Source organism: Nothobranchius furzeri, chromosome 9 (genome assembly GCF_043380555.1).
Source record: "Nothobranchius furzeri strain GRZ-AD chromosome 9, NfurGRZ-RIMD1, whole genome shotgun sequence".
In the NCBI taxonomy this organism is placed as follows: domain Eukaryota; kingdom Metazoa; phylum Chordata; class Actinopteri; order Cyprinodontiformes; family Nothobranchiidae; genus Nothobranchius; species Nothobranchius furzeri.
This window is the reverse complement of record NC_091749.1, coordinates 45,608,015-45,633,766: the sequence shown is the minus strand read 5'-3', so window position 1 is coordinate 45,633,766 and position 25,752 is coordinate 45,608,015. Positions and strand designations below refer to the sequence as shown.

The 25,752-nt window shown below is 41.2% G+C and overlaps 1 protein-coding gene across 12 annotated transcripts in view; it reads right to left on the bottom strand.

Moving 5' to 3' along the window:
* Positions 1–25,752, bottom strand: part of myo9aa (myosin IXAa) — a 170,324-nt gene that overhangs the window by 115,597 nt on the left and 28,975 nt on the right. The gene's annotated exons all lie outside the window — the stretch shown is intronic.

Genomic DNA, 25,752 nt, shown 5'->3' with positions numbered 1-25,752 from the left:
GATTCCTCTGAGCCAAATCGCTACAGCTGAAGCAACAGCATTCTGATCATCCTATTGGGAAAGCATATTCAAATTCAAAATGAGCAGGAGTTTCAATAGTCTAGGTAGAAGCCGTCTCCTGCATGCCTCTTAGGTGAGGTATTTCAGTTCAACTGGAAGGAACCCCTTGAAAAGATCGAGATTTATTCTCTTGCCTGTTTTGGGAATTCCTCAGTGTCCTGCCGGAAGAGCTAGAGGGAAAGGGCAGTCGGAACAGCTTTGGCTGCTGTCCCAAACAACTCGTGCCCAGATATACAGTGGGGCAAAAAAGTATTTAGTCGGCACCCTATTGTGCAAGTTCTCCCACTTAAAATGATGACAGAGGTCAGTAATTTTCATCATAGGTACACTTCAACTGTGAGAGACAGAATGTGAAAAAGAATCCATGAATTCACATGGCAGGATTTTTAAAGAATTTATTTGTAAATCAGGGTGGAAAATAAGTATTTGGTCAATAACAAAAATTCAACTCAATACTTTGTAACATAACCTTTGTTGGCAATAACAGAGGTCAAACGATTACTATAGGACTTTACCAGGTTTGCACACACAGTAGCTGGTATTTTGGCCCATTCCTCCATGCAGATCTTCTCGAGAGCAGTGATGTTTTGGGGCTGTCGCCGAGCAACACGGACTTTCAACTCCCTCCACAGATTTTCTATGGGGTTGAGGTCTGGAGACTGGCTAGGCCACTCCATGACTTTCAAATGCTTCTTATGGAGCCACTCCTTTGTTGCCTGGGCGGTGTGTTTGGGATCATTGTCGTGTTGGAAGACCCAGCCACGTTTCATCTTCAAAGCTCTCACTGATGGAAGGAGGTTTTGGCTCAGAATCTCACGATACATGGCCCCATTCATTCTGTCCTTAACACGGATCAGTCGTCCTGTCCCCTTAGCAGAAAAACAGCCCCAAAGCATGATGTTCCCACCCCCATGCTTCACAGTAGGTATGGTGTTCTTGGGATGCAACTCAGTATTCTTCTTCCTCCAAACACGACGAGTTGAGTTTATACCAAAAAGTTCTACTTTGGTATCATCTGACCACATGACATTCTCCCAATCCTCTGCTGTATCATCCATGTGCTCTCTGGCAAACTTCAGACGGGCCTGGACATGCACTGGCTTCAGCAGCGGAACACGTCTGGCACTGCAGGATTTGATTCCCCGCCGTTGTAGTGTGTTACTGATGGTGACCTTTGTTACTATGGTCCCAGCTGTCTGCAGGTCATTCACCAGGTCCCCCCGCGTGGTTCTGGGATTCTTGCTCACCGTTCTCATGATCATTTTGACCCCACGGGATGAGATCTTGCGTGGAGCCCCAGATCGAGGGAGATTATCAGTGGTCTTGTATGTCTTCCATTTTCTGATAATTGCTCCCACAGTTGATTTTTTCACACCAAGCTGCTTGCCTATTGTAGATTCACTCTTCCCAGTCTGGTGCAGGTCTACAATTAATTTGCTGGTGTCCTTCGAAAGCTCTTTGGTCTTGGCCATAGTGGAGTTTGGAGTCTGACTGTTTGAGGCTGTGGACAGGTGTCTTTTATACAGATAATGTGTTCAAACAGGTGCCATTAATACAGGTAACGAGTGGAGGACAGAAAAGCTTCTTAAAGAAGACGTTACAGGTCTGTGAGAGCCAGAGATTTTCCTTGTTTGAAGTGACCAAATACTTATTTTCCACCCTGATTTACAAATAAATTCTTTAAAAATCCTGCCATGTGAATTCATGGATTTTTTTTCACATTCTGTCTCTCACAGTTGAAGTGTACCTATGATGAAAATTACTGACCTCTGTCATCATTTTATGTGGGAGAACTTGCACAATTGGTGGCTGACTAAATACTTTTTTGCCCCACTGTATGTCTGTTTCCTAGACAAAATCTTTCATTTTACAGAATATTGTACCTCAGCCAAACATTTCTAAAATGATGGTTGCGTCAAAAGTACTTATTTTAATTGTGTCATTCACACATTTCAAGACTTTAGGTTTGGAAATATGAACAGTTTAGTCTACTGCTGATTTCCAAAATATTGTGTCTGAACACAGCCTAGCGTCATGATAGGTTTAACTACATAACTAAGTATAATTGTGGGTAACAATAGAAAAGGGCATTCCCGTATAAAAGCTGTCTCCTTTCACTTTTGTGTTTTGTGCATGGCTTTATCTCTAGGAATACGTGGGAGGTGTGTTATGGGGAATCAGGGCAGATCTATGGAGTGATGAAAGCTTAATCCAACTCTTTGAGAGTATTCATGCAAACACAGGTTGCTACTACTGCTTTTTCAACCGATCAATAAGAATGGAGAGAGGGTTAAGCATAGTCAGTCTGCAAGCACCAACGCCTACAAGTATTTAAAGACACAATGACCAAAATAAGCACATGCAACATTGCTGTCTTGGCTGTGACTCCATACAGCCACAGATAAAAAGGGCCCTCCACACTCTGCTCTCATAAAAGCTCGAGTCCAGACTCCAGCAAAGAGAGGAAATGCATGAGACGCAGAGAGAAGCTTCCAAAATCTGGCCGCCATACAGTGAGCTGGAATGTAACAGTGTGGGGGAGTGAGAGGTGGGGACATGATGTCCTGGAAATCATGGAGTCGCTTCACAACACACACACACACACACACACACGCACGCACGCACGCACGCACGCACACACAAACACACAAACACACAAACACACACACACACACACACACAAAAGCAGCTATAATAGAGTTGGAGCTAATTACAAGTCTGAAAACAATAGCATTGTCGATTGTCTATTCCAGTAAAGTAATCCAAGTAGCTCAAGTAACTTTTGTAATTCTGAGACTGAATGAAACCAGGTCAGATCAGAAATAATTGGCAGTAATTGTAACTGATTCTTAATTACCTAAATCTGGTAACTAGACCGTATTCCATATTCATACTATAATAAAATGACAAAAAAATCACTTTTTCCTTTATTTTAAAGACTGACAAACCTAAAAATACAAGAAAGTGTTTCAAGGGTCAAGAGTTCACGTTAAATCTCAGGCCCTGTCCACACGTCGCCGGGGATCTGCCAAAACGTACGTAGATATTTTTCTACGTTTTGGCCTGTCATCCACACGAAAACGGATCTTTTTAAAAACTCCGGCCAAAGTGAAGATCTGCGTTTTCTCCGTTTTGGGTGTCTGCATGTGGACAGACAAAACCGGAGTTTTAAGGTCCGCAACGTCACTTTCCGCGACAAAAAAACTGCTGACATCACGTGTGTGACCTGTGTTTACACTAGCTGGCATCATGGAAGCCTTCAGAGCTGCGCTCTGTCACTACCCGATCCATCAATTGTCCAAGCACTTTCTGCTTGTTTGTTTTTGCAAGCGGAATTACGGCTCCTTGCGGAAGACCACAGACGAAGGACGAGGTTAAGAACGGGGGAAGTACTGCCGCCTACAGGTCTGGCATGTCCTTAACATCGTATTTATCCGGGTACGTGTGGACAGAGTTTTTTTTTTTTTACGCGGTGGTGTGGATGCAAGTTTTTGGAGGGGCGGATATTCGTTTTTTTAAAAAACCCGGCTACGTGTGGACTAGGCCTGAGACCTGTCATCGATGATCCCACAGTTGGGAAATTCACTTGCTACAGCAGCTCAAACACTTAAAGAAACTGAGCTGAGAGGCTGATTTGGAAAATGCATGTTGACTATATAAGTAACAGGATCTATAAGTCCACTGGCATAACAAGAATGGTTAGCCATTTTGTTTCTACAAAGTGTCTTCTCATGTTATATTATAGCCTTGTGTATTCATAGCTCCATTTATGCAATATGATTTGGGGTAGTACTTTTCCCACCATTCAACAAGATTTAGCTTCTCCAGAACAGCTTCATCAGAATAGCTACTAGATGAGAAGCAAGAGCATCCTCAGGCCCTCTCTTTCAGAGACCAAACGTTTTGACTGTTTATCAAGTGAACATTTCTCAGATACGCGCCTTCATTTATAAGATCTTAGCTGATCGACAAATACCCAAACAGTTTATATGTATTTTATTGTAAATTAATCGATCCACTCACATAATACGCCAGTGAATGGATCACCATCCCCTAAATATCTTTATTGTCTAGGTCAATTCTCTGTTTTAGGGGTGAAAAGGTATGGAACTGTTTTTCCTTTCTGACAAGCCAGTAGTTTACAGTTGATACTTTAAAAAAACATTTTAAATTATATTTGATTAAAGGAGGGCATTAATTGTTCGTTATTTGGCAAATCTCTAGACTCTTATTTAGTAATAAATTATTTTATGTCGTCGTTTTTGGAGGAGGCTTCAGATAAGCCTCACTGGCTTTTGCCTCTTCCAGCACTGTAATTTTATTTGTTTATACCGTTTATTGTATCGTTTTTTTCCTATTGTGCAAATAAATAAAATAAAACAATTATTGAAAGAAATAAAGGTAAATACACAAAGGCAGTAAACTATTATTGAAACCTTCAAGCACTAAAAACAACACATACAAAGGAAACTTGTGCAGCATAAAGGACACAGACATACTAGTGTACATCTGGAACTGCACAAGTATTGAACACATACTGAATATTGCATTAATGTTATTGTGTACCAGGATAATGCCAGTTCCAGTTAAACTGAGGGGCTATACACTCTTACTGCTGAGGGGATGAATGACGTACGGCAGCGTTCTCTTTTACATCTTGGATGTCTCAGTCATCACTGAATGTCAGACAACAGAATGTCATTTATCTAAATAACCTGAGTTCACTTGGATATTACAGTGAGAGGTGCGATGCAGGGTTATGTTTGAGAGGAAAGGCAGGTCAGGCTTGTAGACGAAGCTACAGCGGCATTTTTGCATCAAGAAATTAACAAAATTGATCACAAAAATCTTTGGGCTGCATGGTGGCGCAGTTGTTAGCACTGTTGCCTCGCAGCACGAAGGTTGCAGGTTGAAAACTCGGCTGCGGCCTTTCTGCGTGGAGTTGCGTGTTCTCCCATGCATGCGTGGGTTTCCCCCGGGTACTCCAGTTTCCCCCACAGATCACAACTAGGGTTGTCACGGTAACCGGTGTAGCGGTAAAGCCCGGTAAAAAAGTTAACAATAATAACTGTCTTGTTTTTTAAAAAATATATTATCTCGGTGGATTACCGTGGCTGCGGTGTAGGCGCAGTGACCAGCCACCGTATCATCTGCTGAAGTTGCCGGCGGCTCTTGAAGCTAAAGCTGAAATAATGGTCAAATGAGGAGACGGCAGTGCTCAGGAAATGTATAATCCCTCAAAGAAGACAAAGTGGGAAGTATGGGCATTTTGTGGATCCTGGAAGAATGTCAAGGGACAGCTGATAGAAGACAGCTACTGTATCCTGTTTGCAGCACGTGCAGAAAAAGTGTCTGTGAAAGGCAGCAATGCTTCAAATCTCATGACACATCTGCGTGACCATCACCCACAACTCTACAGTCAACGCAAGGCAAGCTAACGTTAGCGTTTTAGCTAAAAGGCGTGATCCGAGGATTTGGGTTGAGGGAGAATGCAACGAGTCGCTATATAAAGCAGCCGCAGCGCCGCTACCTGCATATGAACCGTGTTGCGGACACCCCCATGTTGAAATGACGCTATGCATTACGGGGCTCCCAGGGGCAGATAAGAGTTGGTCTCTCTCAGAATAATTATTAATTTAACAATGATTACTGCCTGATGACATTTTCTCACATCTGCAAAGCTCACTGGAAGGACACAAACCGAGGACAATATTTTCCTGATATAGGGTTTATTACTCAAGTAAGGGTAAAAAAGTATCTGATTAGAAGGCTACTTGAGTACTGAGTATCATCTGATCTAATACTTTTAAAATGATGACATCAAACTGACATAAAATAAGAAGTTATGGGCAAATATTGCTATTTTAAAGACTGAAGGGGAAATATGTAAACAACTAAACAACATAATTACAAAATAACAAATTTTATGCAAAATTTTGACACAAACTGAGGACAATATTTTCCTGATATACAGGGTTTATTTAGTTGTCTGAAAATGTAACACGTTTAAAAACAATACCGCGATAATACCGAAAACCGTGATAATTTTGGTCACAATAACCGTGAGGTTAAATTTTCACACCGTGACAACCCTAATCACAACATGCCCTATAGGTTATAAATTGTAAGTTGCTTTGAATCAGGGGAGAGCTTGTACCTGGGTGATGTGATAGACAGACTGGACTGGGTACCTAACACAGAGGCTGCATACAAGAGGGGATTAAGCAGACTATTTCTTGAGGATGCTGGAGATCTTTTACCAGTCTGTTGTTGCCAGCACCATCTTCGTGTGTTGGGGCAGTAGCATCAGAGCCAGCGACACACAAACATAATAAGATCATTAAGAGGGCTGGCTCAGTATTTGGTCTCAGACTGGACACCTTGGAAACCGTGGTGGAGACGAGGACGCTGAAGAAACTTTTATCCATCATAGACAATGACCAGCACCCCCTCCATCACACAGTAGACAGAGGAGCACCTTCATGCACAGGCTGCTTCAGCTCTGCTGTCGAAGGGAAGGATGTCTTTCCAACCAGATGCCATCACATTGTACAAGAGCAATATCTAAACTCTAGTTCAAATACAGTCAGTATGCCTTGCATGTTTTAAACATTTTGGCCACTTTATATACATTATATTGCTATTGTTTTAACTGCCTTAATGTCTGTAAGTGCTGCTGCTACACAGCCTAGGATCCATCCATCCATCTCTCACTTCAGATAAAAACAGTATGTTGTCCAAGTAGTTCCTCACAGTTCCTAGAATCTGACAAACAAGTGAGACAAAATATTTGTAGAGAAGTATTTTAAAAACATACTAAAGATGAGGCACCAAGAATATAAAAATCCTCTTGGTTCACCATAGATCCACCTGATAAACTCACATCTGTGAAACTTAATGGGGACATCACACAAATACTATAAACCCACTATGCCTGTGTCTTCAATTGTTGTATTGGTGCCCAGATGCACTGCTTTTTGTAGTCGTGGGGTGGGGGGGTAATATAACCTTAAAATTATATTAAAAAATTCAAACGGCATTCATGACGATATAGGAAAAAATACAAATACAAATCTAACATTTTATCTGTAACCGCTGCTTGTGACTGGCAGCATTTATTTATGCAATTATTGTTTATTTCTTATGATTTATTTTACATGATGACTGAGAATCTATTACTAATTAAAATTAAAATTATGAGGCCTGTACAATTTTGCACAGAGAAAGAATAAATGAAGCAAATGCTAAGCTTAATAGTTGGAATGTGCGATCGGCTAAAGCAACCAGACGATGACGATTGGGAACTTTATGCAACAAAAGCAGTTTTAAATGTGAAGCGAACACATAACAGCTGAGTCAACAAGCAGCACTATAGGGGTTCCAAACAAGCTACACAGCAGGGAGAGATGAATCAATAGAAAGTTTAAAAAAAAAAGACTCCAATAATTTTTTCATCCCCATTCATTTCTGTGTTTAAAAGGTTTAGTAGTTAGAAGTACAGCATAGAGCTGAAATCATCATCAATAGCCCTCTTCTAACCACTGATGTTCACACGCTCAAATTAACTTAACTTCAGCTGACAGATAAATCTGTGTGTGTGTGTGTGTGTGTGCCTGTGTGTGTGTGTGCCTGTGTGCCTGTGTGTGTGTGTGTGTGTGTGTGTGTGTGTGTGTGTGTGTGTGTGTGTGCGTGTGCGTGTGTCCGTCCGTGTTTGTCTTATGCCCCCCAGGTGTGTGTGGTGACTTTTCTGTCATTAGCCTACCCTCAGGCCATATGAGTAAATCTCTTGCACGGCTAGTAGAGTTGGAACAAAGCCAGAACAGGTGGTCTCACTGCAGCGGGCCCATGTGTATGCCACATGTCAGGCTTGAGCTGCCTTACACTACGCTAAAGCAACCAGGTGAGCCTGAACCTCAACACTAACATGAAGCCACGTGGTCAAGGAGGAAAGAAGGCCAATCCAATTAGTTAGACTTGTGAGATACAAACATCAGGACAGGATGATGTCCAAGGGAATGTCCCTGCAAACCTTCTGGCCTGCATCACACACAGATGTTACGCTAACATTTAATTCTTTAAAAAGAAAACTTTATTTTAGGTCTAAAATTACCACTACTCTCTCAAGTGTATCTTTAGTGTAACATTTCTTTCCTAATGAGTTTTTTGTCAAGGGCCCTCTAATGCTTAGGATGAAAACAGTGATAAATGTGTCACTTCAGTAGACCATTTAACTACATCGATAATGATGTTTTACTCCAGCTACGGTCTCATTTTTCTTCGTTGTTCTGGTTTTTAATTGTTGGCCTTTACATTTCAATTCAGTTCAGTTCAATTTCATTAATAACGCACCAACCACAACCTTATCGAAGCCCAAGGTGCTCAACACCAACATAAAAAACATAAAACAAAGATTGTAAGGTCATAAAACAGTAAAAAAAAAAAAAATATATATATATATATATATATATATATATATATATATATATATATATATATATATATAAAGGATAAAAGCAATTGTAAAAGACAGTAAAGGAATAAAAGGTGACGACAGTCAAATAAAACATGAGTCAAGAATAAGAACAAATTAAAAGACATTAAAAACAATAACATCAAGCCAGTGTCATGAACCCTAATACAGAAATGCTAACAAATAAAAGTAAGTCTTCAAGTGAGACTTAAAGAGATGGAGCCCACCTAATGCTCAATGGCAATTCGTTCCACCGAGCAGAAAATGCACAATCCCCCTTGATCTGTATTTCCAGCAGGGAACTACCAAGAGCTCCTGCTCATCTGAGCAAAGTGGCCGAGAGGGGACGCAACTGTGCAAAAGTGCAGAAATGTAAGAGGGAGCACTGCACTGAAGAGCCTTGTACATCTTAAATTTTGCATTCAGTATTTCCTGGTATAGGACATTTGGTAAGGTCCTATACCAGGAACCCCAGCAACTATTCTACATTAAATACAACCATTTAAACTCCATTATGAGGTTTACGTCAGTCCTGCACAGAGAAGTTAAAAGCATGTGCATGAAGTATGTACTTCCTGTTTGAATAATTCTGGAGCCTTTTCCAAAGCACAATTGAATAAGTCTTGACTAGAGGATGGCCAATATAGGATTTTTCATGTGTAAAGGACTGTGCAAAAGGCCTGTGCAGAGTGCACATTACATAGGCCTCACATGGCTTAATAGATGGTACCAAACCACGGATCCAAGACAGGGCCAACTATACCTCCCATAGAACCCAACAATAACTTACAATTAATTTTAAAACAATAAAAACAAAATAAAACTTTAGTCATTATGGATTCAACTAGTCTACAGCTGAACTACAGGAAAGTATGCAGCGCAGCACATGACCTGCTGGAATGATATTTCCATGAGCGTTTTGCTCCGGGGTGAGATCCATCTAGTTTTCTGCTCCATTCCAGATGTCTGCTTTTCACACAAAGTTTTATTACAAACCACATCTGGACATGTGGGAAGCACAAAATGGCCACACACCTCACACAGCACATGAGAGCTTCAGCAGCAGAGAGGGGTCACCTGTGAGGATTTATATAAGTGGGGAGTATGTAAGTGGGGAGGGGCGGATTTGTTACAGTGTTTATGTAACACAATAATGGCGATGGGGGGGAAAAAGGGCTGAAGGAGATAACAGCTGGTGTCTAACTCTGCAATTCCTATAAAATAGAACTGTTTTTGTTTTTAATTGTGTTCTTACAAAAAAATGCTGGCAGTTTAAGTGATGCTGGCTTTTATGGTTTTTACTGACTCCTGCAAAAAGAGAGCAGAAGGGAGGAGGTCATGACTGATTCACAAAAGACTCGTACACCAAACCTCCAAATGCTGCTTATTCATGAAAGTAGAGTCAGTGAAGGATGAGGGGGGAAAGCCTTATGTGGCCAGCAGCCAAAACTATGCCAACATTTTTATATGTTTCTGATTTAAATCAGAAGAAATAGACACACAGGCCAATTTATTAGGTGCAACAGTACAATTCAGATAATGAGCCACACATGGGAGCAGCACTACAGGGAGTGCAGAATTATTAGGCAAATGAGTATTTTGTCCACATCATCCTCTTCATGCATGTTGTCTTACTCCAAGCTGCATAGGCTCGAAAGCCTTCTACCAATTAAGCATATTAGGTGATGTGCATCTCTGTAATGAGAAGGGGTGTGGTCTAATGACATCAACACCCTATATCAGGTGTGCATAATTATTAGGCAACTTCCTTTCCTTTGGCAAAATGGGTCAAAAGAAGGACTTGACAGGCTCAGAAAAGTCAAAAATAGTGAGATATCTTGCAGAGGGATGCAGCAGTCTTAAAATTGCAAAGCTTGTGAAGTGTGATCATCGAACAATCAAGCGTTTCATTCAAAATAGTCAACAGGGTCGCAAGAAGCGTGTGGACAAACCAAGGCGCAAAATAACTGCCCATGAACTGAGAAAAGTCTAGCGTGCAGCTGCCAAGATGCCACTTACCACCAGTTTGGCCATATTTCAGAGATGCAACATCACTGGAGTGCCCAAAAGCACAAGGTGTGCAATACTCAGAGACATGGCCAAGGTAAGAAAGGCTGAAAGACGACCACCACTGAACAAGACACACAAGCTGAAACGTCAAGACTGGGCCAAGAAATATCTCAAGACTGATGTTTCTAAGGTTTTATGGACTGATGAAATGAGAGTGAGTCTTGATGGGCCAGATGGATGGGCCTGTGGCTGGATTGGTAAAGGGCAGAGAGCTCCAGTCCCACTCAGACGCCAGCAAGGTGGAGGTGGAGTACTGGTTTGGGCTGGTATCATCAAAGATTATGAGCTTGTGGGGCCTTTTCGGGTTGAGGATGGAGTCGAGCTCAACTCCCAGTCCTACTGCCAGTTTCTGGAAGACACCTTCTTCAAGCAGTGGTACAGGAAGAAGTCTGCATCCTTCAAGAAAAACATGATTTTCATGCAGGACAATGCTCCATCACACGCGTCCAAGTACTCCACAGCGTGGCTGGCAAGAAAGGGTATAAAAGAAGAAAAACTAATGGCATGGCCTCCTTGTTCACCTGATCTGAACCCCATTGAGAACCTGCGGTCCATCATCAAATGTGAGATTTACAAGGAGGGAAAACAGTACACCTCTCTGAACCGTGTCTGGGAGGCTGTGGTTGCTGCTGCACGCAATGTTGATGGTGAACAGATCAAAACACTGACAGAATCTATGGATGGCAGGCTTTTGAGTGTCCTTGCAAAGAAAGGTGGCTATATTGGTCGCTGATTTGTTTTTGTATTGTTTTTGAATGTCAGAAATGTATATTTGTGAATGTGGAGATGTTATATTGGTTTCACTGGTAAAAATAAATAATTGAAATGGGTATATATTTGTTTTTTGTTAAGTTGCCTAATAATTATGCACAGTAATAGTCACCTGCACACACAGATATCCCCCTAAAATAGCTAAAACTACAAACAAACTACAAACTACTTCCCAAAACATTCAGCTTTGATATTAATGAGTTGTTTGGGTTCATTGAGAACATGGTTGTTGTTCAATAATAAAATTATTCCTCAAAAATACAGCTTGCCTAATACTTCTGCACTCCCTGTATGCATCTAGGCATGGTGAAAACAAACCGCTGAAGTCCAGAGTATCAGGATGTTGGTGCCAGATGGGCTAATCTGAGAAATTCAGAAACAACTTTTCTACTGGGATTTTCACCCGCAACCACCTCTAGGGTTTACAAAGAACTGTTTGCAATTAAAAAAATATCCAGGGAGCCAAGGAGAACTGACAGACTAGTCTCAGGAAAAGGCACCAGTTAGTCTAATAACTACCTGCTACAGCCAATATCTGCGCGGTGGTTAGCACTGCTGCCTTGCAGCAAGAAGGTCCTGGGTTCACATCCCAGCCTGGGGTGTCTCTGCAAGTAGTTTGTATGTTCTCCCTGTGCATGCATGGGTTCTCTCCGGGTACTCCGGCTTTCTCCCACAGTCCAAAAACATGACTGTTAGGTTGATTGCTCTTTCCAATTGTCATTAGGTGTGAGTGTGTGTGCTTGATTGTTTGTCCTGTATGTCTCTGTGTTGCCCTGCGATGGACTGGCAACCTGTCCAGGGTGTACCCTGACGGTTTGCCCGGAGAAAGCTGGAGATAGGCACAGTCTCACAAAACACAACGGCAAGTCTGATCACATTTAACAATAGAGTCACTTCCCGCTTTCTGTTCTCAAGTCCCGTGTTGTGACTATCGCGCAACTTTCCAAGAAGCGCTCAGAGGTGTGTCCTGTGTGACCACTTGACTTCTGAAAATCTTGGGCACAACCGGTGCGTCTGCCTCCGGTGTGTCCCAGGCTTAAAAGTGAGGAGATGAAGGTGCGGATAACTGTCTCAAGTTCAGAGCGGGACAGAATGGGACTCAGCTTAGCAATGTTCCTGAGATGGAAGAAAGAAGAGCGAACAAGAGAACTGACTTGAGAATCCAGGGTGAGAGCTGGGTCAAAGGTAACACCAAGATTCCTGACAGAGGTTTGGTGTGAGAAGCAAGCTGACCAAGAGAGACTCTGACTTTGGGAACCAGCTTGTCTGGAGCACAGATGAGGATCTCAGTCTCATCTTCATTCAGCTGTAGAAAGTTCCCAGCCATCCATGTTTTAATGGAGTCTAAGCAGGTTTTCTTGTCCCAACTTGGACCCCTCAGTACCACCTGAGCCTGGTTTAATCGCCACAGTCTACCCGAGTATTGTTTCTGACCATGTCCATCCCTTTATGGCCACAGTGGAGACATCTTCTGATGGCTACTTCCAGCAGGACGGTAAATGATAAATGGCCTGCTCTTGTATAGCGGCTTTTTGAGTCAAAGGACTACAAAGCAGAACAAAATACAGACAATATTTTCATTAATCACCTAGATTAGTTAATAAATACCTGATTTAGCTCTGAAATCTGAATTTTCATGAAACTGAAGAAATGGGAAATTAGCAACAGCGCTAGGATTGTATTTGTTTACTTTCACGTTCTTTGGAATGAAACCTTCTGTGTGCACTGCTTTTCACTGGGAGACCCTGCTGCAGGTGTAGAGAGAGCAGCAGGACAGCTGGTCAAGTCTGACAGAGGCTGCTGACTAGCGTGAGAGGCTGATGCTTACGAAGCACCTGGAAACTCAAGCAAACTGCAGCATAAATGAAGAGACTGTGAGGCGACACAAGCAGTCACATTGTCGGGCTGCTGTTGACGTGTGCTGCTGCTGAGTGACTGGAAAGTCTGACAAGAAAAGGACACAAAGCCAAAAGACTTCTGAAAATAGAGCCTTTGTTATTCACAAGAATCTTTTGATAAGATGCATCACTTTAGGATCACAGAATTAATGATCTGAGAATCATTTTTCCAAAGATGGTAGGCTTTTTTGTGTGTGCAACACCATACTTTCCCAGAAACTGATCTGAAAAAGCTGCAAATTTTCTCATGAGGAGTTGAAACAAGATATCTGTCACCTTTTCACTTTTTTTTTACAAAGAAAAGTTATTTATCCCTTAACAGATTCATTGTTTCAGCTCTTTAAACCTGTAACATAACTGGCTATTTTATTTGTAATGACATACACAAATGTGTACAGCTTGAGCTAAGAGTGCACAGCATCCAGCTAGATGATGGATTAAGGTTTAAACTCAGGATTACTTAAACTTCAGCCAAGTTTGGACAAAACATTCAGCCACTGTAAGCAGTGAAACAAATCACTGCAGCAGACCCCTCGGAGACCTCTCAGTGACCTCTGGCCTGGTGCAGCTACAGAATGAGATGCTGTGTCTTTTTGCACAGATGGGATGACAAAGCAAGAACAGAATGTGCTGCTCATTCCCAGCCACTTGTACCAACGATTTTGTATACAGTTTCAGAGGAAAATAAGAGCCTGGCACCAGGGTGGTGAGATAAACACAGAGTGAAGAGTTACAGCTGCAGCTGCTTGAGGTCTTTATTTTTCTGCTAAAGAAATATGCAAAAGGAAACAGCTAAACACTGTTGTAATGTCTGAAGCTTCTGGAAAGCTGATAGAATAATCTAGTAAATTACATCAATAATGGGGGCGGGGGGCCAAACAAGAGGGGCACTAAGAAAATCTGGTGACAAGAATTGGACAGTTTTCAACATGTTCCAATTTAATCCACGATTAGCTGATCTGAATCTCAGAAATTAGACTTTTGTTTTGTTTTCACTGGTCTCTGGACTTACCATGAATAAATGATTATTTTTTAATCTTGCTATTAGACATGTACACAATCACTAGACTCAAGGGACCATAAAACTATCCTGTTGTTAACTGATGAACAGCAGTTATGCTTGTATCTATACTTTATGTGTACATGTGAAACATGTTTTACTTGTGCGGCTTGTTTTAACTTTAAATTTTAATCCTTGGTTAAACAAAAACAGCTATTTTTATATGCATGGTGTAATATGGAATTCTTTATCCTTGCTGCTAACTTTACATAAAGCTGTTTGGTTTATCTTATTTTAGTTAAGTTTAGTTTTTGGATCATTATAAATTGTTTTATTTCATTTTTTCTTGTTTGTTTGTTTGTTTGTATTCACTTTAGTGGCAGGCATCAACCTGCTAAGGGACTGAAGATGGAACTTAGCCTTGGCTATAATCTTGCATATTTACATATGAACTAACATATTTATGTCCATTAATATGCATTGTCCCTCTACAAATAAACTTCAATCAGAATCAGAAAAAGTCCAAATGAGCAGGTCAGAGCTGTACAAGAATGGGAAACTGACATCAACCCGTACAACCCAGAATCAGTGACTTCCAAATGTGTTTGTCTTAGTTTAAAAGTCCTGGAACAAATCTATTCCTGTGTCATCACATCACTTAACTTCCTACATAAAAGCAGCAAGTGTCCTTCTTCCGACACGAGGGTGAATAAAGGTGACCCACTTCCTGGAAGTGTTTCTATGAGTCACAACAGTTCTAGAGGGGAAGGGAAGAACTTGATCATTGGGATGAGGAGGATTTATCATCTAGCAATCCATGTCAATTATTTTCTAAACTATAATATAAAGACAGTCATTACAGATGTGCAAGAGATCAAGCAGAGCAGGAAATAAATGTTTCCATCCCAGCTTTAGTACAAAGCTGCCCATCAACCTTCACGAAGCAGCCAGCGTCATCCTGCCTCAGAAAAATGATCCAGTAACAAGTCCAGATAGTAAACAGAGAATGAATCAAAACGTACCATAAACAGTGCCACCGTGGAGACGGACGACAGCGAAGACATCCCGAACAAAGTCAAACAGAAAATTCAACCCAATAAGTCCCCAGTCAAAGGAATTACAGGTTTATGTCAATTCAGTCCAGTCTGCCACAAAAAGGTAAACAATGTGAGGAATGACAGACAGCAGATAAAGCCAAACTGTGTGAAGTATTTATCATATTTGCTTTAATTCATCTTCAGCCTGCAGGGTCAGCAGAAGTCCACAGCCCAGACCCAGACTCTAACCTGACATTAAAGCCTGTCGTACTTCCTGGTGCTGACATTTGGAATAATAACAGTATTCACATCGGAATGCTGAAAGTTGTAGTGTTTATCTAATCAACACAAGTTCTTACAGCGTGTTTTCATTTTCTTCTGAGCTTCATTAATTGAAACACTCGGGCGACAGAACTTGTCAGGAACTGCAGCTGTTGGCTGGTGTCCAAAATAAACCAGTTTGTAAATGATATCTTCTATTGTGGGTTTAAAAGTCTCTGCGCTCCCTTTAGGTCTCTGGGTTTGTTAGGCCTGTAACAGACTGTCAGTAGAGAGCCTCTGCCTGCTCTGATGTGGATGTTTACGTGGAGATGATGAGTTACTTTGAGGTGATGACCTGACCCAGCCTTCACCCCATTAACCCATCTGAACCTATGAGGCCTTTAAACATGGCACAGGTATAATTATATCTTCTATCAAGTCTAAATGGGGTGAAGGAAAAAAGGACAGGAACTCATCTTACCTCTCAAATCACATCCAAAAAGATGGCAGCACATTAGTGAGGGCTGAATTATTGTGTTCAACGTTAGCTTTCAAATCAAATCAAATCAACTTTATTTATATAGCACTTTTCATACAAAAAATGCAACTCAAAGTGCTTTACAGATTAAAATGGCCCCATAGATCCCACATTCCCATCCCAGCCCCCATCCCCAAGTATAAAACAATTAAAAATTACAGTTCCCCTCCCGCACCCAACTTCCAAAGTGGACATACAATCACCCGCACACTCGTCCATGCACACACACACACGCACACACCCACACACACACTCGTGAACACCAGAGGAAACAATAGGCTGAGTTCAGATGGGTCAGGTAATGAACGACACATCAGCGGAGCCATCTGCCCTGGCAGCAACAGATCCACGGCAGCAGCCAAGACACCGGCCCATGACGCCCAGTGGCGTAGGGCAGAAACCCCCACCACTGCCCGGGCACTACCCGAGGAGCGCCCCGGCCGCCGCCGCCCCTGACCACCGGCCCCAAGGCAGAGGGCTCCGCAGAGGAAACACTGGAGGATTTAAGATATATAACATATAAAATAATAAAAGCTAATAATGATAAAAAGTGATTATAAAGATAGTAAAAGAAAACATAATCATGTAAAAACACTAAGATGTAGATAAAATGATAAAAATAATAAAAGAGATAAATATGTATTTATAGATAAATAGTGATCAGTTAAAAGCTAAGCTAAAAAGGTGGGTCTTGAGCCTATTCTTAAAAGCCTGGATGTTCCCTTCGGACCTGAGGTCCTCCGGCAGCCCGTCCAAAGGCGAGGGCCGTAATACTTGAAGGACACCTCGCCGTGGGTGTGAGTCTTAACTTTAGGGATAACTAGGAGACGGCTGCCAGAGGAGCGCAGAGACCGCGAGGGTTTATATAGTAAAAGCAGTTCTGAAAGATAAGAAGGCCCAAGACCATTAAGACACTTAAAAACCATTAAAAGAACCTTAAAATCAATCCTGAAACATACGGGGAGCCAGTGCAGTGATTTTAAAACCGGAGTGATGTGCTCCCGCTTCCTGGTCTTCATCAGGACACGTGCTGCTGAGTTTTGTAAAAGTTGTAAACCTGAGATGCTCTTTTTGGGAAGACCAGAAAGCAGGGCATTGCAGTAATCAATTCTACTGGTTACAAAAGCATGCACTAGCGTCTCCGTATTGGCCCGAGAGAGAATGGGTCGGACTCTGGCGATATTCTTAAGATGGTAAAAACCTATTTTTGTGATGTTTTTAATGTGGGGGATAAAAGTCAGCTCAGAGTCGAAAATAACGCCCAGATTCTTCACTTGTAGTGATGGATAAAAAGACATTGACTGTAGTTTAGGTAAAAGTTTCTCTCTCTGGGCCTCAGGACCGATGACTAAAACTTCAGTTTTGCCCTGGTTGAGCTGGAGAAAGTTTTCAGTCATCCATGATTTAATATCTAAAATGCAATTAAAAAGTGTTTCCATTGGCTGTGCGTCATCAGGAGACACGGAGATGTACAACTGTGTATCATCAGCGTAACTGTGGAAATTCACCCCATGTCTCCTGATGACGCTGCCCAGAGGGAGCATATAGAGGTTAAAAAGCACTGGGCCTAGAATTGATCCCTGAGGCACCCCGCATGTGATGCTGTGGACCCCAGAGGAACAGGTATCCAAACTCACCATAAAAGTCCTGTCTGTGAGGTAGGAAGCTTTATTGGCTTTTCATTTCAAGTACATTATTTAATCATCTGATTAGTCTGTGGCTCAAAAGACATGATGTGAAGCTCCAATCACCAAAATTCAAATCTGCATTTTTAAGCTAAATTTTAATATTATATTAATTTTATGCAAAAAGAAAAGACAAACCCCAATCTTTGCCCAGATGGATACATGCTTGGTTGAAGTGGTTTCATTCATTATCCTATGGACTTGTTTGTATTTAGTTCATTTAGACCGATACTGGACATAGCCCGCCCATTTCTCTCTTTATGCATAAATTCCACAAAATGGGAGGTTCCCACCACCGCCATATTGACGTGTCACCCGCTTTACCAGTCCCAGACAATGCAAAAATGGGAAAAACGGGAAGCGAGAGTGGGGCTGTGGGGGTGGGAGCAAAAGATTGACACCCATAAATTTAACCAATATAGCTACAACAAGTTACAGGTGCTGGCCAGTAAATTAGAATATCATCAAAAGGTTGAAAATATTTCAGTAATTCCATTCAAAACGTGAAACTTGTACATTATATTCATGCAATGCACACAGACCAATGTATTTCCGATGTTTATTACGTTTAATTTTGATATTTATAGGTGACAAGCAATGAAAACATCAAATCTGGTATCTCAGAAAATTAGAATATTCTAAAGGCCAATGAAAAAATGTTTGTTTCTCTAATGTTGGCCAACTGAAAAGAATGAACATGAAAAGAATGTGCATGTATAGCACTCAATACTTAGTCGGGGCTCCTTTTGCCTCAATAACTGCAGTAATGCGGCGTGGCATGGACTCGATCAGTCTGTGGCACTGCTCAGGTGTTATGAGAGCCCAGGTTGCTCTGATAGTCGTCTTCAGCTCCTCTGCATTGTTGGGTCTAGCGTATTGCATCCTCCGCTTCACAATACCCCATAGATTTTCTATGGGGTTAAGGTCAGGCGAGTTTGCTGGCCAATCAAGGACAGGGATACCATGGTCCTTGAACCAGGTGCTGGTGGTTTTGGCACTGTGTGCAGGTGCCAAGTCCTGTTGAAAGGTGAAGTCTGCATCCCCATAAAGTTGGTCAGCAGCAGGAAGCATGAAGTGCTCTAAAACTTCCTGGTAGACGGCTGCATTGACCCTGGACCTCAGGAAACAGAGTGGGCCAACACCGGCAGATGACATGGCACCCCACACCATCACTGACGGTGGAAACTTTACACTGGACCTCATGCAACGTGGATTCTGTGCTTCTCCGCTCTTCCTCCAGACTCTGGGTCCTTGATTTCCAAAGGAAATGCAGAACTTGCTTTCATCAGAAAACATAACTTTGGACCACTCAGCATCAGTCCAGTCCTTTTTGTCCTTGGCCCAGGCGAGACGCTTCTTGCGCTGTTTCTTGTTCAAGAGTGGCTTGACACACGGAATGCGACACCTGAATCCCATGTCTTTCATGAGTCTCCTCGTGGTGGTTCTTGAAGCGCTGACTCCAGCTGCAGTCCACTCTTTGTGGATCTCCCCCACATTTTTGAATGGGTTTGTCGTCACAATTCTCTGCAGGGTGCGGTTATCCCTAGAGCTTGTACACTTTTTTCTACCACATTTTTTCCGTCCCTTCGCCCCTCTGTTAATGTGCTTGGACACAGAGCTCTGCGAACAGCCAGCTTCTTTAGCAATCACCTTTTGTGTCTTGCCCTCCTTGTGCAAGGTGTCAATGATTGTCTTTTGGACAGCTGTTAAGTCAGAAGTCTTCCCCATGATTGTGGTGCCTTCAAATCAAGACTGAGGGACCTTTTAAAGGCCTTTGCAGGTGTTTTGAGTAAATCAGCTGATTAGAGTGGCAGCAGGTGTCTTCTATATTCAGCCTTTTCAGAATATTCTAATTTTTTGAGATACCAAATTTGGAGTTTTCATTAGTTGTCACTTATGAATATCAAATTTAAATGTAATGAACATTGGAAATACATTGGTCTGTGTGCATTGCATGAATATAATGTACAAGTTTCACGTTTTGAATGGAATTACTGAAATATTTTCAACCTTTTGATGATATTCTAATTTACTGGCCAGCACCTGTAATCAAAGCTACTTGGAGCTCGGAGCCAGGTAGCTAACCTGAAGCTAACGGAGGTTTGTGCTTTTAGCCAGAAAAACACGGTTGAGTGACTGAAAAGTGAAGCTCAAAGAGCTGTGGTGTTTCTGTTGTCTCAGTCATTCACCCATTGACACACACATTCACAGGCTGGTGATGATGAGCTACATTGTAGCCATAGTTGCCCTGGGGTGCACTGACAGAGGCGAGGCCTGGCGAACATGGCGCCACCGGTCCCTCTAACCCCCACCAGCAGGCAAGGTGGGTTAAGCGTCTTGCCCAAGGACACGCGAGCAGCATATTCTGGTCAGAGACGCGATCGAACCAGCAACCTTCTGTTTACTGATCAGTCCGCTCTACCTCCTTAACTACTGCTGTCCCTTGATCGGGCTGATCGACAGTTCTTCTGATATGAGGAAAGGAAATTCAGGCTTGATTTGACACTTCAGATATGGTGTTTTGATTTCTTTTTTTCCTTCTAATGAAAATCTACAAGATGATTTTTTTATATTAGGCATCTTCCTCAAACCATAATAAAACACTGAATGTTGATGTCAGTGACAAGCCAACAAGTTCAAACTCATACCATAACAGAAACTCACCACCGTTTATGATTAATGGTTTCTTGAAAGGGGCTTCCCATTCTCTAGTGGGAGTATTTTAACCACAACCCCTCAGGACTCCAAATTATATAAGAGCTCAAGATCAGGGGTTAAGGGACCACTAGGAGGTGGGACCGGCATTTAAATGAATTCAAAAGGGTAAAACCTTGAGAAGAAGCCCAGTTGCCCTTCTTTTTAACTCTTAGGATTTTCATACTGGATGAATGAGAACACGTGTATATGCAGCACTGTTTAAGCTGGATTATCTAAAGGTTGTATCTATTTGCATGGGGGTTTTACCAGTTTGACCAGGGAAATCACCGCTGTGATTAACTGTTGGTGATGATGACCTAGTTCCAGATTTATTGCCAAGCCTTGGGGAAGTTAGGAAGTTTTAGTTGCCGTTATTTAAAACTGTAAAGTAAATCATCACTGTAAAAGTTGTAGAACATGCTTAAACACAACCCTCATTAAACAGCTACAAAACAGGAACAACAAAGTAAATTGTGTGATCAACTCGAGCCACGCTATATCGGTCTTTACGTTACAAAGAACAGCTCACAGAGTTCTTAAAATAGGAGTTCTCCTTTAACATGGGTCATGTTTGAATTTAACAAACTATTAAACGGATAATACATTAACTCCAGTAAAATTACTTTTACGTTCCACATTCCCACGATAAAATCATTGACAATAGGGCTGCACAATATTAGGAAAACCTGCCATATTCGATAACAGAGATTAATATTGTGATGACGATATTACTTGCGATAATAAAAACTTAACTCAGGAACAAAAACAATCAGAAACAAAAATTAAATAAATCATAAAAATGAGAAAAGCATTCGATGTGACGAAAGGGAAAAAGAAAACAAGTAAAGGCAATCAGTGGATCCCGGGAAAAGCAGAATTAGCAGAAAGAGCAGAACAAAGCTAACTCAGGTGTTTGCTAACCATCAAAATGAAGTGTGTCCTCCTCGGGGGCGGGCATCTAACCTATGAGAACCCACCCAATTGGCCAAATGGGTGAAGAGCTCTATTTGATTTGCTAAAAATACATCATGCTTCCGTTTGATTGACAGAATTCATTATGTGTAGCAAACATTTGAGCTGACCATTCATTGTGATATTTATCTGTTCTTTGCAATATGCATATTGTGCATGCTGATATAGCGATAACGATATATTTACGATATATTGTGCAGCCCTAATCCACAAATATAACTTTAGAAATTCTCCTTAATGTAATATTATAACAAGCATTGGACTGTCTGAAAATCTTCAAAATGTAAAAAGATCTTCCTCTGAAGCTGATCTGGCTGCAGTGGCTCCACTCCCCTCGTCCATCTCTCTCTCTCTGCTGCTGAACAGCAGCTCCAGACTTGGCATCCATCACCAGCAGCAGATATGCAATCTTGCTGTGCAAACAATTAAGGGCAGCTCCTCTGCACTCAAAACTACTCACTCGTGTTGCTGCGTTGAGGATTAACACGGTGTGCTTACACATTAACTTGTTAGTCACACACATGAATGGCATTCCTTAGAACTGTATTCACCAAACGAAGGGGCAATAAAACATGATGTGGAGCTACCTGTTGTTGGGTTGGTTGCTTCTAGTTACTCTTAAACCAAGCTTCTGGCCGGCCACTTTCAACTTGACATTGATGCAAAAAAGATGCAGCCCAGGAAAAATAGGCCTCTAAAAAAGCAAATACACTTGTGGTTTTAAACTGTGTGGACGAATACACAGACAGGAATAGATTTTAGAAGAATATTGATTATTGTGAAGACATGTTTTACTATATGACAGCATTTTAAACCTGTTGAAAATATACTCTGATAAACTGTCCTCATTGCACAAAGTGTAAAGTTGGCTGATAACTGAGTTCCAGCCTCCAGCTTTCTAATTGCTGCTGCTAAATTATCATCTTCCTCATCTTTCTCAGTAACATATTTAATCTCACACAGAAGAAACATTCATGAAAACATGATGCACCAAGCATTAAATCCTTTGTCTTTTTGTGTTTCTGTGAGCAGAAAGCAGATTCTAGGTTATTACAGGCGTATTCCTTTTTTGTTATTTTCAGGTAAAATGTGGAAAATCTGCCATCAACAATAAAGCTGTTAACAGATTTTACAACTTTCAACTCCTAGGTGAAAAACATGGAAGAAACTTGTGAACACTGATGTTTCTTATCAGCTGAACTGATTTGTTTACATTGATTGGGTGTGTGTGTGTGTGTGTGTGTGTGTGTGTGTGTGTGTGTGTGTGTGTGTGTGTGTGTGTGTGTGTGTGTGTGTGTGTTGATAAATGTTATAAATGCTGTTATTTGATTGTCTCTAAAAGTCTGACAAAGGACTAGGTTTGCAAATTAGCCTCTGGCTAGAAAACCTCTGTACAAAACAACGGTTGCATTGCTTTTATATGTAACATTGTCTTTTGTGCTGTCCTTGTACAATAAAACCAAACTAAACTAAAGGAAAGGAAATGTTTCTCTGGCTGCTCAAGCAAGCAACTTTTCAAAAGTACAAAGGTCCAACCCCCTTGCTACTTGCTTTCCCATTTAAGTCGCACCTTCAGAATACAGTGATGTGAAATGCTTGTACCAAATGGTTCAGTTTAACATTTTGGATCCATTGTTGGCACCTTTTCTTCCATAATTCCTAATTAAATGTGCCTATGTAACTGTATTATTGAGTGAATTAGCTAATATAGTGTGACACATTGCCGTTCTCCACGTGTTGCAAGGCAGCTAAACCGAATGACAGCTCTGCCAGCTGACAGGATAGGCTTCATTCAGACAACGGGTCCATCACCTAAACTTTTCCCAACAAAACTAGGACCAGACTCTAAGCTGAACATGTAAAACAAACAACTCTTTGAACTACAAGCATAATGAGACATTTGGTCTCTAAGTAGCTCGGCGCTGGCTTCACATGCTGCAAAGGTGGGATTTGTGCACATAGAGTGAAATGTGCAAAGAGGAGAGGGATGGTCAGATGAAAGTTTGATGGATGGTTTATCATACAATAATTTCAGACATGATTACAATCATTCTATTCTATTTTAATTGAATTTTAAAGTTTTACACAAGAAAAGGAAAGGGGAAAAAAAGTAGATGAAAAGGCACTCCAGCTTTAAAACATGCGGATTACCTGGGGCTCTTCCCATCATGGGCTCTAAAAAAGGAAGTGTTAGTTTGGTGCTATGACACTGAGCTAACAAAAACTGCAGTCAGACTAATTAAATCAAATACCTTTACACTTTAGTAGTTCTATTAATAATATGCACAGCTGTAGCCTTTAGTTATGATTGCAGAAAGAATATAACTAGCAATCCACAATTGAAACTAATAAAAAAAAACTAACACATCGCAACTAACAAGTTTGCTGACTCGGAATTCGCAGGAAAGTAGCAGTGGGTTGCTTTCATCACCACATCGACTTTCTTTCATTTACAAAAAGAGACAATTTTTTATTCAACACTGATTTGGTGTCACTGGAGGCTTTTTCTATCCAAGATGAACGTAGATTATAAATAAATGAATTTATAATTGATTACACCAACTATGGGACCACTTCACGTCTGATTTCCTGCTGACCTGGGTTAAGACATAACAGAGGAGCCTATGAAAGCTGCTCTGTTCATTATAAGTGGACCAAAAGTAAACAGGTGGTTGTCGGCTGACGTGGGTGAGCGATACCGGCTTTTGTGACATACAGCAACACTCTAACAAAGCACAACCTGCATTTGACTTTCATACAGACAGCATTATGGATACTGCTGATGGATGTGATGCAACTTTCAGGAATTCGGTTTTAAAAAGAAACAACGCGCAGTTGTGAACCTGTCAGAGACAGGTGACTGGAGCATATTTCAGTCACAAGTCCCTGAACGAGAACAAGAATATGAGCGGAATGTCTTGAGTGATATGAAAACAAGCCGTTTCCTTCACTACCTCAGACTGGGCCTCTAAAACATCTACCTTCACACAATAATTCCACTGTGCAGGAAAAGGAGAGATTCTTTAACTGTACCAGTGATAGGCTACAGCATGCATCTAGATAAAGCTCCTCTGAGTACCAAATAATCCCAAACAGCTGGAATAAAAGTGAAATAAATCTCTGTAAGAACAGTTGCTGCAGTGCAATGTTGTGTAACTAATGTGTCATACTGAGTAAAAGAGCAGCAAAAATCAGTGCATTTAGAAAAATGCATCAATAATCATTTTACCATTGCATGGCAACCCTCCAAATCCTTTTAAAACTGTGTGGAGATTCCTACTCCTACTGTCATTTCTGCAGAAAGGATACAATTAGTCAAATCTTAGGGTGCAAAGTTCACTCGTTTTTTTTTCCCCCGACACATTTGCAGTGTTCTCTTGACTAAATGAATGCCTTGTGGGGGGAAAGCTCTGGTGCTCCTTTTTCAGGAACCATAAGTGAGCCAGTGGAGAGGGGAGGAGCAGACAGCAGGATTCTTATTTCCTGATATCTGGACATCTCTCTTCTGATTGGCTAATAACGTGATTCTTCCACTCACTCAGTTTGCTTTGCAACGTCAATGATATATCTCCACAAATAACAAAAGCCTGGAGGAGTTCTGCTCTGTGGTGGAGTTGCTAATGCTAACGGTTAGCTTTCCAGATTGTTCTCTGCTGTTTCCTGGATGCTGAACCAATAATAGCCACAGCCTTCCCCGTCACAAGTCAAGATGGGTGAGTCCATGAAAGCTGATTTTTCAATGTGATGTAGATCTGTCTTGCTTTTCTAATCCAAGCGTTTCCCCGTCTATTTTCCATCGACTGCGGCTAATGCAGGAAATAGGGGTAGAAGACTATTTTCATGTTTAGCCTGCATGTGAAACTCAGAGTGGCTGGACTGATCATCTTTCAAAAATAAACACTCAGTGAACATGCTCTTTAAATTGAGTGTCATTACCAATGAATAGCAGGGATGAAGATCAGGTGTTTAAAACAATAAGCTTTAATAGGGAGGGTATGAAACGGAAACTGTTTTAACCCAAACTCATCACCTTTCTTAATCCAGATTAACTCCCTTTCAACAAGTTTACTTAGAAACAAAAGGCTCAACTAAATTTAAAATTTCTATTTGCAGTTTCAAAAATAGTTTACAGTAGGAACTTTAATAATGTTAAAATTACAGGTGATCTGTTTTTCAGTGATCAGCTGAACTGGGTCAGGTTTTAATTTAGACTGTAAAAAGGAAAAAGAAAGACTATATTTAGGAGTCAAATCTTAAATGATTAATTATGTATTTCATTCACACCCACTATTA